The sequence below is a fragment of the Marmota flaviventris genome, chromosome 5 (assembly GCF_047511675.1).
Source record: "Marmota flaviventris isolate mMarFla1 chromosome 5, mMarFla1.hap1, whole genome shotgun sequence".
In the NCBI taxonomy this organism is placed as follows: domain Eukaryota; kingdom Metazoa; phylum Chordata; class Mammalia; order Rodentia; family Sciuridae; genus Marmota; species Marmota flaviventris.
Window position 1 is genome coordinate 35,671,485 of NC_092502.1, and position 15,589 is coordinate 35,687,073.

Consider the following 15,589-nt stretch of genomic DNA (forward strand, 5'->3'; position numbering starts at 1 on the left):
CATTGCTTGGAGTTCATTCCTTAAAAAAAGAAAAAACCAACAAATAAATGATCTCATACTTCATCTCAAAATCCTAGAAAAAGAAGAGCAAAACAACAGCAAAAGAAGTAGAAGGCAAGAAATAATTAAAATCAGAGCTGAAATTAATGAAATCGAAACAAAAGAAACAATTGAAAAAATTGACAAAACTAAAAGTTGGTTCTTTGAAAAAATAAATAAAATCGACAGACCCTTAGCCATGCTAATGAAGAGAAGAAGAGAGAGAACTCAAATTACTAGCATACAGGATGAAAAAGGAAATATCACAACAGACACTTCAGAAATACAGAAGATAATCAGAAATTATTTTGAATCCTTATACTCCAATAAATTAGAAGATAGTGAAGGCATCGATAAATTTCTTAAGTCATATGATCTGCCCAGATTGAGTCAGGAGGATATAGACAACCTAAACAGACCAATATCAATGGAGGAAATAGAAGAAACCATCAAAAGACTACCAACTATGAAAAGCCCAGGACCAGATGGCTATACAGCAGAGTTTTACAAAAATTTAAAGAGGAACTAATACCAATACTTTTCAAGCTACTTCAGTAAATAGAAAAAGAGGGAGAACTTCCAAATTCATTATAGGAGGCCAACATCACCCTGATTCCTAAACCAGACAAAGACACTTCAAATAAAGAAAACTACAGACCAATATCTCTAATGAACCTACATGCAAAAATTCCTGTATATCAGCGACAAATCCTCTGAAATGAAAATCAGGACAACCACTCCATTCACAATATCCTCAAAAAAATAAAATAAAATACTTGGGAATCAACCTAACAAAAGAGGTAAAAGATTTATACAATGAAAACTATAGAACCCTAAAGAGAGAAATAGAAGAAGATCTTAGAAGATGGAAAAATATACCCTGTTCATGGATAGGCAGAACTAACATCATCAAAATGGCGATATTACCAAAAGTTCTCCATAGGTTTAATGCAATGCCAATCAAAATCCCAACGGCATTTCTTGTAGAAATAGAGAAAGCAATCATTAAATTCATATGGAAAAATAAAAGACCCAGAATAGCAAAAACAATGCTAAGCAGGAAGTGTGAATCAGGCGGTATAGCGATACCAGACTTCAAACTATACCACAGAGCAATAGTAACAAAAACAGCATGGTACTGGTACCAAAACAGGCGGGTGGACCAATGGTACAGAATAGAGGACACAGAAACCAATCCACAAAACTACAACTATCTTATATTTGATAAAGGGGCTAAAAGCGTGCAATGGAAGAAGGATAGCATCTTCAACAAATGGTGCTGGGAAAACTGGAAATCCATATGCAACAAAATGAAACTGAATCCCTTTCTCTCGCCATGCACAAAAGTTAATTCAAAATGGATCAAGGAGCTTGATATCAAATCAGAGACACGCCATCTGATAGAAGAAAAAGTTGGCGACAATCTACATACTGTGGGGTCGGGCTCCAAATTCCTCAATAGGACACCCATAGCACAAAAGTTAATAACTAGAATCAACAAATGGGACTTACTCAAACTAAAAAGTTTTTCCTCAGCAAAAGAAACAATAAGAGAGGTAAATAGGGAGCCTACATCCTGGGAACAAATCTTTACTCCTCACACTTCAGATAGAGCCCTAATATCCAGAGTATACAAAGAACTCCAAAAATTAGACAATAAGATAACAAACAACCCAATCAACAAATGGGCCAAGGACCTGAACAGACACTTATCAGAGGAGGACATACAATCAATCAACAAGTACATGAAAAAATGCTCACCATCTCTAGCAGTCAGAGAAATGCAAATCAAAACCACCCTAAGATACCATCTCACTCCAGTAAGATTGGCAGCCATTAGGAAGTCAAACAACAACAAGTGCTGGCGAGGATGTGGGGAAAAGGGTACACTTGTACATTGCTGGTGGGACTGCAAATTGGTGCAGCCAATTTGGAAAGCAGTATGGAGATTTCTTGGAAAGCTGGGAATGGAACCACCATTTGACCCAGCTATTCCCCTTCTCGGTCTATTCCCTAAAGACCTAAAAAGAGCATGCTACAGGGACACTGCTACATCGATGTTCATAGCAGCACAATTCACAATAGCAAGACTGTGGAACCAACCTAGATGCCCTTCAATAGACAAATGGATAAAAATTATGTGGCATTTATAACAATGGAGTATTACTCTGCATTAAAAAATGACAAAATCATAGAATTTGCAGGGAAATGGATGGCATTAGAGCAGATTATGCAAAGTGAAGCCAGCCAATCCCTAAAAAACAAATGCCAAATGTCTTCTTTGATATAAGGAGAGTAACTAAGAACAGAGTAGGGACAAAGAGCATGAGAAGAAGATTAACATTAAACAGGGATGAGAGGTGGGAGGGAAAGGGAGAGAGAAGGGAAATTGCATGGAAATGGAAGGAGACCCTCAGGGTTATACAAAATTACATACAAGAGGAAGTGAGGGGAAAGGGAAAAATAATACAAAGGGGAGAAATGAATGACAGTAGAGGGGGTAGAGAGACAAGAGGGGAGTGGAGGGGAGGGGGGATAGTAGAGGATAGGAAAGGCAGCAGAATACAACAGTTACTAATAGGCAACATGCAAATCAATGAATGTGTAACTGATGTGATTCTGCAATCTGTATATGGGGTAAAAATGGGAGTTCATAACCCACTTGAATCAAAGTGTGAAATATGATATATCAAGAACTATGTAATGTTTTGAACAACCAACAATAAAAAAAGAAAAGATAAACAAACCTGATAAATCCTTAGCCAAACTAACAAAAAGAACGCTAGAGAAGATCCAAATCAACAGTAATAGAGATGTGAAAGAAGATATCAACACAGACATGTATGAAAACCAAAGGATCATTAGCAACTCTTTTGAAATCTATACTACAATAAACTGGAAAATTTAGAAGATACTGACAAATTTCTAGACACATATGACGTACTAAAAATGAACAACTAGCTTATAGAAAACTTGAACAAAGGAATTAGTAGCAATGAGATTGAAACAGCAATTAAAAGTCTTCCAAAAAAACTTCAGGGTCAGATGGATTCTCAGTCAACTTCTTCCAGATCTTTAAAAAAGCACTGGTTTTGATACTACTCAAAATATTCCATGGAATGCAAAAGGAAGGAACACAGCCAAATTTATTCTAGAAACCAGTATATACACGATATCAAAACCAGACAAAGACAAATCAAGGAAAGTAAACTTCAGACCAGTATCCCTGATGCACAGAGATGTATAAGCAAAGCATATTTAAAACATATTATAAATATAGTATACCATGATCAAGTGGATTTTACCTGAGGGAAACATGGTATTTCAACATACACAAATCAGTAAATGTAATTAGCCACATAGATAAATTAAGAACAAGAATCACAGGATCAACTTAATAAAGGCAGAAAGTCTTTAACAAAATTCAGCATTCACTTATGTGAAGAATGCTGAAAAAGCTAGGGATAGAAGAAACTTACCTAAATATTATAAAGATCATATATGACAAACCCAAAGTCAATAGCATATAGGATAAAGAACAATTGAAAACATTTCTTCTAAAATTAGAAACAAGACAAGTGTGTGCACTCTCTCCACTGAGGTTCAACATAGTACTTAAAACTAATCAGAGTAACCAGGAAAGAAAAGGAAATTAAAGGGATACAAATAGAAAATGAAATCAAATTATCTCTATTTGTCAATGATATGATACTGTATATAGAAGACCCACAAACCTCACTAGAAGTCCTCTGAAGCTGAAAAATATTTACCAAAGTATCAGGATGCAAGATTAACATACCAAAATAAATTACCTTTTATGCTCCAGTATTGAATCTATTGGAAAAAAATCTGGAGAGTTATCTCATTCACAGTCATCTCAAAAAAATACTTAGGAATAAATCCACCCAAGGTGAAAGACCTTTACAATGAAACTATAGAAAACTAAAGAAATAAATAGAAGACCTTTAAAATGAAAAGATCTCCCATGTTCTTGGATAGATAGAATTTATATTGTCAAAATGGCCATATTACAAAAAGCAATATCCAGATTCAATGTAATACCATAAAAATTTCAATTACACTTTTCACAGAACTAGAAAGTCTTAAAATTTATTTGAGAGAAAAGAAAAAGACCCCAAATAGCCAAAACAACACTGAACAAAAAGACTGATTTTGGAGGCATCACTGTACTGGATCTCAAATTATATTACAGAACTGTGGTTACAAAAACAGCATGTTGGCACCAAAATAGACTTCAAGACCAGTGCAAGAGAATAAAAGACACAGAAAAAAAACCCACATAGATAGAGTCATCTGATACTTGACAAAGCTGTGAAAAAACATATGTTGGAGAAAAGAGAGATTTTAAACAAATGATCTGGGTACTGGGTATCTATATGTAGAAGAATGAAACAAGATTGCTATCTTTCATCCTTCACGGAAGTCAACTCAAAGTGGATTAAAGACCTAGGAATTAGAACAGAAACTTTATACCTCTAGAAGAAAACATACACACAACACTCGAACAAACTGACCCAGTCACTGACTTCCTTCAGAAGACCATAAATTCAAGAAATAAAATGAAGTGATAATAAGTGGAATAGCATCAAATGGAAAATATTAACTCCCTCTGCACATCAAAGGAGATAAGTGTGCAAAGACAGCCTACAGAATGGCAGAAAATATTTTCCAGCTACTCCTCTGATAAGAATCCAGAAATATTTTCCAGCTATTCCTCTGGACTAGAATCCAGAACATCTAAAGAATTAAAAAACTAAACACACACACGCACACACACACACCAAAAAAACTCAAATAATCTAATTAATAATTGGGCAAAAGACCCAAACAAGAATTTCTCAAAAGAAGAAATACAAATGGGCCAAAAATACATGAAAAAATTTTTAACATCCCTAGCAATTACAAAAATGTAAAGCAAAACTACATTGAGATATCATCTTGCTCTAGTTAGCACAGTAGTTATCAAGAATACAAACAATAATAAACGTTGGTGAAGTTGAGGGGAAAAGGGCAACTTATATGTTGTTCTTGTGACTGCAAATTAGCACAATCACTTTGGAAACCATTATGGGGATTCTTCAAAATCCTAGGAATGGAACTGCTGCAGTCTGGCTGGGCACAAAATAACTGAGCCACCACAAAAGGCTTGTAGATTCAAACAGCAATTCTTTATTCCCAAATGGTCACTGGCACTCTACACGCACGTTCTGGGAAAATACACCTTCCACCAGGCTCTTCGTACCAAATCCTCTCAGAACCCCAGGAGAACTCCACAGGAACTCAAGGAGTGGGTGCCTGAGGCAGCAGGATACGCCCTATTCCCAGCAGGATCCACCCTAAACCCAGATCCACCTGAAACCCGGATCCACTCTGGTCCTTGAGCAGGGTCATCTTTCTCAAACATTCATGCAATGTCACTGCAAATGACCTGGGTCCAAGGCAAGCCCATTTCCACAATGGAGAGTCCTCCCTCTAAGCAACATTGGGTAGGCTGACAAGGAAATTGCCATGCGTCATTCCTACTTGGCTATGGCTCTCAGCATGGAACCATCATATGACCTAGATATTCTACTCTTCAGTATTTATCCAAAAGAATTAAAATCAGCATAGTGTAAGGATACAGCCACAACAATATTTAGAGCAGCACTATACACAGTAATCAAGTTATGAGATGAGCCTAGGTGCCTGTCAACAGATGAATGAACATGGTGTATATGGGTTATACATACACAATGGTGATTTACTCAGCCTTGAGGAAGAATGGAATTATGGAATTTGATGGTAAATGAGTGGAACTGGAAAACATTATGCTAAGTAAAATTAGCCAGACTCAGAAAGTCAAGTGTTGAATACTTTCTCTCAGAAGTGAAAGCCAGAGTAAAACAAAGGTGAAAAAGGAGGAATCCCATGAAATTAGAAGAGAGACTAATATAGTAAAAGAAGGGGATAAAGGGGAAGAATATATCCAGGGAAAAAGTGGGGAACTGTGAAATGAAATTTAATAAATTATGTTGTAAACATATATGACTATACCACAGTGAATTTCACCTTTAGGTATAAGACAGGAATTTGAAAACGAATAAATTGCTGGGTGCTGTGGTGCACATCTGTAATCCCAGTGGCTTGGGAGGCTGAGTCAGGAGGATCACAAGTTCAATGGCAGCCCCAGAAACTTAGTGAGGCCCTAAGCAATTTAGCAAAAACCTGCTGTAATGGTTAATTTGAATTGTCAACTTGATTGATTGAAAAGAGATGCCAAAGATTAAGAGGCATCTAAGTATGTCAGTGAGGTATCTAGGAATGATTGGGACATAGGGTAGTGAACTGAAGTGGAAACCCTCCCTAAGCACAGGCAGTACCAATACGCTGGATCCTTGGATGGCATAAAGGTTGGTAGAACAAGGAAGCAGCAGCAGATGCACGCTCCATTCTTCTTGAACAGGTTCTTGATTGCTGCTGTGGTCACCTGAGGATATCAGATTCTTGCTCCTTTACTCTTCCACAGGGGACTCTGCCAGTGATTCTCCAGAGAGTTTCCAGAAGCATTTGGCCTCCAACTTGGGTAGCATCATTGATCCTTCTTGCTTCGAGGCATCTTGGACTGTGCAGCTACAGGTTCCTCTAGCTCTCTAGCCTATACATGGCCATTGTGAACTATCCAGACAATATAATAAATTCCCTGATTATAATCACACTTCCTGTTGATTCAGTTCTTCTACAAAAAACTGACTAATACACTATCCTCAAAATAAAAAAATTAAAAGTAAAAAGGGGTTGGGGTGTTGGCTCAGTGGCTAAGCATCCTTGGAATTCAATCCTTGGTCCCCAAATAAAGAAAAAAAATAGAAGGATGACCATTACAGTAGAGGAAGGGGACCAGGGAGAGGGAGTGGAGATTGAAAGAAGTACTGAGGACAGAATTTGAATAAATTATTTAAATTACTTGGTTCCTGTGGGGTGTGTTCAAAGACAGATAACTCAGGCCTAGGATAGGAAAAAGGTAATCCAGTTTCCCTTGAGGTTAGGGAGAAGGAGAGGGAGAAGAGGAAAAGAAAACATACCCATTTAAACTAAGCCTCAGTGGCAGAGCAGCCAGGGCTACATATACACTACGAATTGGACAACTGTTACTACAGGAACTTCTCGTGTTCTGTTTTGGGTTTTTTTGTTTTTTTTTTTTTTTTTTTTTTTTTTTTTTTGGCGGGGGGACATTATTTCTTTATGATGACACTGATGTTGAGAATTAGGTTCAAGTTGTCTTCTGCCAGTGTTTAAGACTGAACCGTCCGGAAATGTTTAGGCAAGTGCAAAGAGTTTTACTTAAAAGATAGAACACACACACACACACACACACACACAGGGAAAAAGGCTCTGCCACGGGGGGGGGGGGGGGGGTCCTAGATTTTGCCCAAGGGAGTAGGGGTGTCCTTCCCTTTTCATACATTTTAATTTTCCTTTCTTCTCATGCCCCCTCATCCTCTTATCTTGCCTACATGACCAACAGTTGGGCCAACAGAAGCCTCCCAGGGGTACAGGCAGGAAGGGAGCAGCCCAGTGGGCATTCATTACCACCACCATGCAGGGAGGAGCAATTCCCTGGAGGTATGTAACCTTGAGAACATGTTGGAAGAGATGAGTATGTTCCGGAGTTATTAGCATTTTGTTTCCTCTTGAATCAGTCCCCAAATTCCTGACCCATTCATTAGTTACCTACACTGACTGTCCTTTTGCCCTTGGCCTAGACAGATGTCATGACTAACACACATGGTGCAAGTAATAAGACTTTTATTCTTTTCTTTTTTCAATGCCATACTATATATTTTGCTTTTTTCCTTGAGGAGGTAAATGACATTCACCTTGAGACCCTATCTGCTCAGAATAGGGCATCTGAGCAGGACCCCTTATTTGCTAATAACTGTTATGACCAGAAGGCTAGAGGAATAACTATTGTTTGAGACAGTAGAAATAGGTCTGAGTTGTGTGGGAAGGTCGTCAGGGTCCCAATTTATTAAAAAAAAAACAAACTACAAGTGAGCATATGCCTTTCCCATTTAGGCACACTGGGAGTTAATGACAACACTGGGAATCAGTCTCTTTGGATAAGGGTTACCACATTTAGTTAGGCTTCCCTGGCTCTCAGACATGTATAGACTCCATCCCTATTGTCCACATATGGCAAAATGTACTCTCTTCTCAAGTTCATTCTTTTTGAACATTGTGACACAAAAGAAGACTTACTCCCTCCTGAAAAATAATCATAAAAACACTGAATTAGAAATTCCCACTTCCAATTTCCCAGAAGGAATGTATTGGTATTCTGAGGACCCAAGAAGGCTGTTTTCTAGTGGCCAACTGCCTCCAAAGAAAATGGTAGTTTTAAGAAAATGCAAGTTACCATGGAAAATGTTATTTGGCTTTGTTTCCCCTCCTACCTTCAATCTCTATTTCTCCCTAGTACCTTCAAGAGAGCCCCTTTCACATCCTTGTTCCTTACGGTATAGATCAGAGGATTGAGCTTAGGAGTAATGATAGTATAAAAAAGGGCAACAAATTTTCCCTCACTCTCAGAGTAAGTGCTTGTAGGTTGGAGGTATGTGTAGATGGCTGAGCCATAAAAAAGGCAAACCACCAGGAGGTGGGAGCCACATGTCCCCAAAGCCTTTCTACCCCCAGCCATTGACTTGAGCTTTAGGACTGCCTGAGCAATGTTTGCATAGGAGCCTACTATCAGTGCTGCAGGAAAGACCAAGATTATGGCTTGGGCCACAAACATCTTGGCCTCTGTTCTTCCTGTATCCTCACAAGCCAACTTCAGTAATACAGGCATCTCACAAAAGAAGTGATTCAACTGATTACCACAGAGAGGCATGGTCATCATGAGGCCTGTCTGAATCAGAGAGTTCACGAGGCCTCCCACCCAGGAGGCAATAGTCAGTGCCTGGCAGAAATGAGGGTGCATGATGGTTGTGTAGTGGAGTGGTCGACACACAGCAGCATAGCGGTCAAAGGCCATCACCACCAGGAGCATGGCCTCAGTGGAGCCCAAGGCAAGAGATATGAAGAGCTGGGCCACACACCCTCCATAGCTGATGGTCCTATCAAGTCTGGAGAGATTGATCAGCAGCTGGGGCACAGTGCTGGTGGTATAGCAGAGGTCCAGGAAGGAGAGGTGGCAGAGGAAGAAGTACATGGGTGTGTGCAGTCAAGGGTCCAGTCTTGAGAGAGCAATAATGCTGCAGTCTGGCTGGGCACAATTCAGAAGCCACTTGTCAAAAGAAACGAACTTTATTTTTAGAACACACACACCACACCACACAGCTCCTCAGGAAAAACCTTCAGAGCCCAACTGCCACCACCGGCTTCCCACAAGCCTCCCCACCTCCCCCACTCCTCCTGCTCTTGAGGCCGATTGGCTGGGTTGCGTGGGTGGAGCCAAAAAAGTCCCCCAATGAGCAGCTCCGTGGTCTGAAAGGGCGGGGAAACAGCCCAATGAGCATCACCGCAGAGGAGCCAATCAGTTGGCAGCTAGAAGTTGCTGGGGCCGCTGTGAGCCAATCATCAGCTGGCAGCTGGAAGTTTGCTGGCAGCTGGAAGTTTGCTGGGGCCCCTTCAGCTGTGGCTCTCAACATCTCCCCCTCTCTGTTTAAACAACAAGCCTGTGGCTTAGGGACCGTGCCTGCCTTAGGTTGTCCAATAATACATATGGTCCTTACCTGTTATCGGATGAGCTAACCTCAAGGTGTCAGCCTCCTGTCTTAGGTTTGTACCATTGCAATTGGATCTTACCCATTATTGACTACCTGTTCAGCATACAGCCACACCTGTGGATAGGTCTTTGTACCAGCAGGGGGGTGAGGTTCTTTGCCTCACCTCTGTTGGCCCCCAAATTTTAGCTGAACGACCATGACAAGCAGAAGGGAGGAAGATACACCAAGCCCATTGACGGCTCCTTTTGGAAAAATTGTACCACCAATAACACCATCAGCAAAAATACCCCAACACTACCATAAGTCGATGCTCCAACAGATAGTTCACAATGCATACAAGTGAGTTCACAATGCATACAAGTGATACATAGTCCAGGGAAGTTCTGGAAGCAGTTCAGTGATGGCTATTGCAGAAGCTGTAAATTGGTTTTATCTTTGTCTTCACTGGCACTGGGATGAAGATAGGAATTCTGGCAATAATGGCTAAAGAAAAAATTATGTAACATTCCAGAAGGCACTAAAAGAAAACAATTTTCTTAACAATTTACATTATCTTGAACAGAATTATTAAATGTAATGAAAAGGAAAGATGAAAGTAAACAAACAGATCTGTTAACCTCCTTTTTTGTTCACATTTTAAAACAATCCTCAACAGCTCTTTACCCAATTTAAATTAAACCATTTAAATCATGTGAATAAAAAAAATATTTGGATCCATTTTTTCATGAGCGCTCATCATATAGGATATATGGATATACGTACATACAAACATACAACATAAAACACAAGTGTGCACACATAATATAATACATAGAACACATAACATAATAGTAAAGGCCTTATAACTTTTTACAGGTGAAATCTCCATTGCAATGTTTAAAAACTCTATAGTAAAAAAATAGAACTAATCAGCAAAACATTAACCTAGGTCTGTATGAGCTCAAAAAACAAAATAGAACTTCATGATGTGGGAAAGGGTAATAATAAAATAGATATTGAAAAAAGCATCCTGGTTCTGTTGCAGATGTAAGGAGAGCCAAAATGGAGTTTTGGATATCAGCTGTTATGGATTTGAGCCAAATCATCTTCTTTTTGGTCTGTAGAAATCACTTTAGTTAATCTTTCTGGAATCCAAATTGGCTGCTTTTCTCCCAGTGGAAACACACAAACAGACCCCCGACTCCAGACAATTACTGGGTCAGGACCTTTCCATTGTCCTGTTAGAATATCCTTCCAAAGTACCTTGGGCTTATGTACATTTTTTGGACACATATGCCTTTCCGCAGCACTAAGCCCTGATGAATCCAAATTTTAAAAGTTAAGAGTAAAAAGGGTTATTTTAAGTTTATCTTTGGGGAATATATACCCCTTCCCAATTCCCTCTTTTTGCTTTAATAAGTACATTTTAATAGTTTGATGAGCTCTTTCAACTATGCCTTGTCCCTGTGGATTGTATGGGATTCCTGTTATATGAGTACTGCAAAATGATGAGCAAAATTGTTTAAAAGAGGTAGAAGTATAATCAGGGGCATTATCTGTTTTTAACTGTGTTGGAACGCCCACAGAGGCAAAATTTTGTAAGCAATGAGCTATAATATCTTTAGTTTTTTCTCTGGCATGAAGGGAGCCCATTAAAAATCCAGAAGAAGTATCAACTGTAACATGCAAATATTTTAATTTTCCAAATTCTGGCAAGTGTGTGACGTCCATCTGCCAAATATGGTTAGGTATCAGTCCTCTAGGATTGATTCCAAGATTAACTTGTGATAAAAAGGTCACACAATTTTTTACATTGTTTTATTATTTGTCTAGCTTGTTCCTTAGTTATTTTTAAATGCTTTTGTAAAGTATTAGCATTGACATGGAACTTTTTATGAAAATTTGTAGCTTCTTCTAGTGTAGAGAAAATATGTATGTCATGTGTAGTTTTATTTGCTAAATCATTGCCCAAACTAAGGGCTCCAGGCAATCCTGTATGTGCCCTTATATGTCCTATAAAGAATGGATCTTTTCTGTCCTGGATTAGACTTTGTATAGTGGAAAGCAAAGAGAAAACAGTAGAGGAAGGGGAAATCCTACCAGCATCTTCAAGGGATACTACAGCATTAACTGTATACTGACTATCGGAAAATAAATTAAATACAGAATCTTAAACATCACAAAAGCTTGTAATACTGCATTAAGCTCTACCTTTTGAGCTGATTGTTTGGGTACTAAAAATGTAAAAGTTTGATCAGGTGTAACTATTGCTGTTGTACCATTATTTGACCCATCAGTGAATATATTTGGAGCATTCATGATAGGTGTTTTTCTTGTCATTTTTGGAGAAATTACAGGATACAATGATCAAAAAGACAATAAAGGATTAGATGGTAAGTGGTTATCAAATGAAACATTAGATTTGCACATGATTATTGCCCAAGTATTTAACTCATTAGCTAACTCATCAATTTGATCCATAGTATATGGAGTAATAATTTTATTGGGAGAAATTCCAAACACTCCTTTTGCTGCTTTTATTCCTTTGAGTATTAATTGTCCTACAGCCTCAGGATACCTAGTAAGAATAGTGTTAGGAGAATAAGATAAATGTATCCATAATAATGGACCTTCTTGCCAAAATACACCTGTAGGAATATTTTTTGTTGGTAGTACAATAAATAATAAAGGCAAACATATCAATTCTATCCAAATGCATATTTTCCATATATGTTTCAATGATTTTTAATGCCTTTCTTGCTTTAGGCATTAACATTCGGGGTGAATTTGGATCTGATGGACCTTTTAGGATATCAAATAAAGGTCCCAACTCTACTGTTGGTATACCTAGATAAGGCCTTATCCAATTTATGTCTCCTAATAACTTTTGAAAGTCATTAAGTGATTTGAGTTGATCTACTCGTATTTGAATTTTTGGTGGATGGTCCATGGTTAAGGATAATAGAACTCCAAAATAATTAATTGGAAAACTTAATTGTACTTTATCTATTGCTATCTCTAGATTATAATTTTTAAAATAAGTTTGTAAGTGTGGCATAACATTCTAGAAATGTGTTTTTATCTTTGTGTGCTAATAATACATCATCCATATAATGAAATATTTGTAGTTCATGATTTTGATTTCTAAGTGGCTGGATTACTTTGTAAACATAAATTTGACACATAGTTGGGCTGTTACCCATCCCTTGAGGGAGTACTTTCCATTCATATCTCTGATCAGGACCTTCATGATTCAGTGCAGGGATAGTAATTGCAAAACGTGGACTATCCTCAGGAAGAATTGGAATTCAAAAAAAAAAAACAATCTTTAATATCTATAACTAAAACATACCAGGTTTTTGGCAAAGCAGACAATTGAGGAATCCCCGATTGAGCCGGTCCCATAATAACCATCTCATTATTAATGGCTCTTAAATCTTGCAATATTCTCCATTTACCAGATTTCTTTTTGATGACAAAAATGGGAGTATTATGGGGAGATACAGAAGGTTGTATATGTCCTTCCACTAATTGTTGTTTGACCAGGTAAAATAGATATTGGTGTTACCAAAGAGGGTCAGAGAGTAGAAAATTGAAATAAAAGCAAAAAGGGTGAGTTCCAGTTGAGGCCAGTCTGAGAAGCCCACCAAAATGAAGCCATCTTCAATACTGGTATTCTTACTTCTCATAGTCATTTCCTTGCCCAAACAACAGAAAAAGTTTGATGCCTCTTCTGAAGAAATTGAATTAAAATATTATTTTCACTGTTGCCTGTGTATTCCTACATATATTCCCTATGTATTCCTAAATCATACATTTAATTTACACTTTGCTATTTAGTTCAGTTCCTTTCAGTCTTCTATTCCTACTCTTCTCTTCTGTAGTGTGGAGATTAGGAATGATGGGCCCTTGTGTGAGCCTTATTCCTACTGCCTGCTTATTCCATGATTTGAGGCAGTCTATTCAGTCATTTTGACATGATGCTTCCTTGTCTGAACATATAGATGATGTATTGCCTCCCTCCACTGAGACAAGAATCCAATGCATTCATGTAAAAATTGGTTTTAAAAAAATCTAACTTGTTGCTGGGAGTGTAGCTCAGTAGTAAGTACTTCCCTGGAATGCACAGACCCTTGGTTTGATCCCCAGTACCCAAAACAAAATAAAAATCTAAAGTATGAATTATCAGTATTCTATGTTGTTCTCTTTGTCATTTTCTTGGTCTAGTATGTAGGATTTTTCAGTGTGCTCATGTTCAGGACTTATGAGGCTGAGATCAAAAGTTGGGCTCCCAGGGCTGGGGATATAGCTCAGTTGGTAGAATACTTCCCTCATGTGCAAAAGGCCCTCTATTCAATCCCTAGCACCACAAAAAAATGAAAATTGGCTTCTGGTGCTCCTCCACTTTCTTCTGTTCAGAGAATAACTTCAATACACCAATCCTGAAATCCTTGCTCATGATCAACTACCATCTGGTCACTTAGGACCAGAAAGAATAGAGATGCATCCCTTTAGGGCATAAATAATTCATAACAGATACAGTCCTTATGATGAGTAATAATCTTTGGAGTATCCCCACCTGTTTATCTAAGTCACAAATCCATCCTTCGACTCCGCGGGAAGAGTTGTTCTCTCCTCTCTAATCCAATCTTTTTTGCAGAGTTTCTCTCTAGCACTTGTCACACTCACTTGACGTCTTTTATACGGTTGTATCCTACTCCAAGCCATGTGCAGAACACAGTCAGTTTAAAAATACTAATATCCTCTCTTAGGGGTAAATTCACGTTACTTTTGTTTATGATATACACTAGATGTTAAGGAACTTTTTCTGAGTGAATTATTTGACTCTCCCATTACATCTGATGAAAATCTATTTCCACTAGGAACACATAGGATTAATGGTCTGCATGCTTTAATAAACTATGGCAGTGAAATATGTGTAAAATTGCTTTTTACTTGAAAGATTGATATTTCTTATGGTTAAAATCTAAATACCATATAAGAAAATTTACCAGAAACCAAAAAATGAAAAATAAAAAAAAAGCCCTAAACATAGAAGCTTAGCCTATGCTCAACATGAGCAGTTTTTGCCAAATTAACACATTCTTCTTTTCATTATGTCTGCTGTACTGAAATATCATTAACAGTGCTTTAGTACTGGATGACTGACTCTAGTAAAGTATTTAGGTGTCATGGTTTGTAACCTTGTGGAAAAGATGGAGAAAATGTAAATCATAAAGACAAAGTGTTAATACACATGTAATATGACCAACATACCTATGATGGGTTTTGGAAGAACACCTCAGTAAATTAACTGTTGAAGTCTGCAGTCAGATCCCTACATATAAACTTTATTACTTCTCATTTCACCTGTTCTGAAATTTCAATTCTGTGAGTCTCCAATCACTTAACTGTAAAAAAGCAAAGCAAAGCAAAAACAAATCCTTATTTCACAAGATTTTTTTTTTTTTTTTTGGACTAAAGGATCTCAAACATTCTGAAGTACCAAATTATGTAATATATGCTTTTAACACTTGTCTGTCTACACTAGTAATCTTTACATACCATCCAACTGGGCCTGCTTAATTCATGTATCATTACATCCCCTTTTCCCCATAAAATGCCTGGGGAAGAAAAGGGTCTTAGCAAAGATCCTTGAATGAACTGGTGAATAAGTTCTACATCACAGTACTGCTCTCTGTGCACATAAATGATTATTTTCTGGAAAGAATCTGCATGTTTTCTCATTTATTGCCAAAAGGATATTAACTACTCCTGCTTCATATGTTTATCAATGATATTTATACTAACATATAGGTATGCTTAAGTAGACATAGAAGATG

At 37.8% G+C, this 15,589-nt stretch overlaps 1 pseudogene; it reads right to left on the reverse strand.

Annotated features, from left to right (window-relative positions):
• Positions 1–8,494: 8,494 nt before the first annotated feature.
• LOC114082677 (olfactory receptor 2Y1B-like) lies at positions 8,495–13,435 on the reverse strand (annotated as a pseudogene).
• Positions 13,436–15,589: the final 2,154 nt, after the last annotated feature.